The following is a 3,534-nucleotide window of genomic DNA, read 5'->3' as shown; positions in this document are numbered from 1 at the left end:
AACGTGAGAGTGCGCAGCTGAGAGGAAACTGCAAGAGACGGATTGCATGTGTGAGAAAGGAAGCATAAGCGAGGGAGCAAGCTAATAAGAAAAAGGTGAGGGGGGGTTGTCAGACGTGAGGAGTAGGAAATTAACAGGGTTGCACTTGAGGAGGTGGTGAGAAGATGCCAAACAGTAGGGAGCGTCAAATGGGTACAGAGAAGGATCTCACATGTGATGCGAGTCAAAGAGGTGAGGGCAGGCACCCATCCTCTCCCCAAATGCCTCTCCATCTCAGCCTCTGTGTACTAATCTGATTTCCTGGATTATATTTCGGGATTAAAAAAAAAAAAAAAAGGCCCAAGTACTCAATTTTAATTCCATCAGTTTGTTTGGTGAGTCACTGCTGCCGCATTTCATCATCCAACTTTGTTTTGCTCTTGTGTTGCAACACTCCATTTCTGCTGCTGATTTTTAAAACCCTGCAGAGCTAAAGAAATATTTACTCGGCGAGGGGAGCTAACAAGAAATGAAGGTTTGCCGCAGCTGATAAAAACTTAAGCACACGAGTCCCTCGTGTGAACGTAAACCTAAAATATGACGCTGCTGGACTAACCTCACAGCCAGGGTGATGGGGCTACAGGTAGCGCTCTGTTCCCCAGTATGGCTCATGAATGGCCTTCTTTGAGTGGTAAAGCTGTGCCAGACCTCTGCTGAAAATCTCTAACTCACAGTCGTAAGAAGTCACGGGGTGCACATATAGGACAAAAGTGCAAAAAATGCATACAATAATATTCTTATGGACATTAATACTGGAAAAACGACTCCACTGAATCCCTTCTGGTCAAGTTCTGCATCTCCAGTGTAACGACTGCGTGTGTCCCAGTGCTTTTGCTTCTAGGCTACAATCTCGCCATGACACGATGATGCCAACATGCTTGCGGTTCCATCACAACAGGGACGTCTTTGGCGGCTAACGGGGCGTATAAACGAGCTCTCACTCTGCCAGAAGTTGCCCAGAGGAGCAGAGGGTCCGAACGCAGACAACAGCGCAGACCCAGGGCTGCACGATGACTGATGCGACGAGGACAGCGCCGAGACACGCTGAGCTGTCTGCTGTTGAGGTCTTTTTAGAACAGCTACAGATTGAAGTGAGGTGGTTACAAAAGTGGGATTCGTGGCATCAAATTGGTAGATTTTCTCATCTTCAGCATGGATTCCATCCACCTCATCTTATCTCACAAGTTTGAAGCAATTGTCAGGGAAGCATTATGGAGCTGTTTCTCGTTTCACTGCGGGGAAAACAGTGCGATGGATTTGTTGCTGCACATTGGAATCAAGTCACAGCGATCCTGTTACAGGGTTTTTTTCAGATTTAACATCCATTACACCCCTTTAGCCTATGGATTCTGAGTCTGTTTTTCACTGATTTCTACCTATTCATCGTGTACTCTCAATCACAGCATGAGGCGTTGAGATAATAATCACTCCAATCCACACATATCTGCTTATGCATTTATAGAATCTGCAGACGAGAGACAAGATTTCAGTGCCAGAAGCTTTTTCTTTTTTTGGGTTTGACTGCAAACAGTAAACAATCTGTAGGGAGAACTAAAAAATAAATACATGCACCGGAAGAATCAAAGTCACAAAATCATCAGCTCTCCTTTGATTGGCATTTAGGCTTTTAATTACTTTGAGTAATGCATTTGGATCCGTTATTAGATTATGACCGCCGCACACAACAGGAAGCTTTGGGCCCAATACGTCCAGATATCCGCCGGCTACGCTGGAAGAACATTTGATATCATATTTTAATGAAATCAAAATTGATATACATCTCACATTAGCTGATCTACTCCACAGTCTTTCCTCGTAAGAGCAATTTGGAGACGTAATGCTTGGGAATGATGCACCCAGCCCCCGTGTTGTTTATCTACAATATTAACATACTTTCTGCGGTAATGAAGAAGAAGGGGAGCTACTTAGGGCCAAATCTTTGCAAACAGAGGTCTAATGTGGTCTAACGTCTTGTTTCTTGCCACAGGAGTAAGGCAGGAAAACAAAGCAGAAGGTTATTAAATCAGCAATGATGAAAAACTGATTAACTACTGTCTTTCTACCCAAAGAGATTGGATATCCAGCCAGTGCAAGGGGAGGAGTGACAACAGATTCTTCTTCTTCATTTTTTTTTTTTTTTTTTTTTTGAGGGACAAGACTAATCAGAAGTTTGGGAAACAACACTCATTAAAACGCATTGATTTGAGGGGGGAGGTCAGGTGAAAACCCACCGGAAGTGAAAAGAGAGAAGTGAAGAAGACCGCTTTAAAGGGTGTGAGTGAAGCTCATGTTGGTATCGCAGGTTCTGATCCGTTTTGAGGATAGCAGAGAGCTTCTGCATGCATCAGAGGCTGTCCGGCTTCTTCTCTCCCTCCTCTTGCCTAATCACAGGCCCGCGGTGTGGCCAGCGTGCAGGGTTGGAGTTACACACGGCGCACAATTAAAGCAGCTCTTTAATTAGGGGGAGGGGGGGGGGGAGAGAAAACGTACAGCTTTTTCTTCTTCTTCTTTTTTTTTGTTGTTGCATTTAGCCATCAGCAGCATGCACTTCCATCACACAAGCCGGGAAAAGCAGAGACCTCTGCTGCTTCTTGGCTGTATATCTGCAGCAAACACGCAACTTGCAGCATTGCTGTGCACTTGTTTCAAAAAAGGGGAAAACAAGAAACTAAACCGAGGACAAAGCCTGGATTTACTGGCACTTTCATTTATGCATCGCAGTTCAACATGCATGTTAGAGAGAGAGAGCAGTGATGCTTAAAAAATAAAAGAAAATCAGAAAGAGCATGTCAATAAAATAACAGCGCCCGGAGCCGCTGTGAGGCCACCGAAAACAAAGTAGCGACAGGCAGGAGGAGAGAGCCGTGAGCGCAGGCACACTCGCTGCCTCGCTCCGGTGTAACGCACAGACACTCGGGCACGCCGTGGCGAGAGCGCAGCGAACACACAAAAACACTGCGAGCCACCCCCCAGGAACATTTAGCGCCACAACGCGAAGGAAGTGAGACGGAATTTCAGCAACAACAACATTTCTGCAGGAAGAGGGAAACGAGGCTTTCACCAACCTGACGACGCGAGGACGCTTCTTCCACTAAAAGGTCCGGAGTTGTGTGTTGTGAGTGAGAGAGAGAGTGTGTGTGTGTCCGTGTGTGTGAGAGCGTGTCACTCACTGGTGTTTCCTCTCCCTCTCTCTCTCTCTCTCTCTCCCTCCTCTGCCGTAGAGATAGTGCTGATGTTTCCACTTCCTCTTTTCTTCTGCCGTCTGCTGGCTGGCTTGTGTTGCCAAACAGAGGATGCACGAATGCACGACAGCAGCAGAACTCAAGCAGTCACTGGTTAACAGGAGGAAGGGGACTTTTTAGTAATTATTTATTTTTTTACAGGATGGAAAATCGTCATTTCACTATTTTAGCCCCAAAGCTCAGCTCGGTTTGGTAAATAACAGTTTTAAGTCCAGTGCCAACATACAGAAAGGGAAATGAAAACTTTCTTCTT

General features: G+C 45.7%; 1 protein-coding gene across 2 annotated transcripts in view; it reads right to left on the bottom strand.

The window, feature by feature from the left end:
- Positions 1-3,195, bottom strand: part of elmo1 (engulfment and cell motility 1 (ced-12 homolog, C. elegans)) — a 97,367-nt gene extending 94,172 nt beyond the window's left edge. For both annotated transcript variants that reach the window (XM_005728291.1, XM_005728292.1), the window contains exon 1: positions 3,105-3,195. The gene's annotated coding sequence lies outside the window, so the exon portion shown is untranslated. The remainder of the gene's footprint in view (positions 1-3,104) is intronic.
- Between the last annotated feature and the right edge of the window lie 339 nt (positions 3,196-3,534).

This window comes from Pundamilia nyererei, unplaced genomic scaffold (genome assembly GCF_000239375.1).
Source record: "Pundamilia nyererei isolate P.nyererei 1_Seehausen unplaced genomic scaffold, PunNye1.0 scaffold00028, whole genome shotgun sequence".
Taxonomy (NCBI): domain Eukaryota; kingdom Metazoa; phylum Chordata; class Actinopteri; order Cichliformes; family Cichlidae; genus Pundamilia; species Pundamilia nyererei.
Note: the sequence above shows the minus strand (reverse complement) of the source record. Positions and strands in the feature narration are given on the sequence as shown.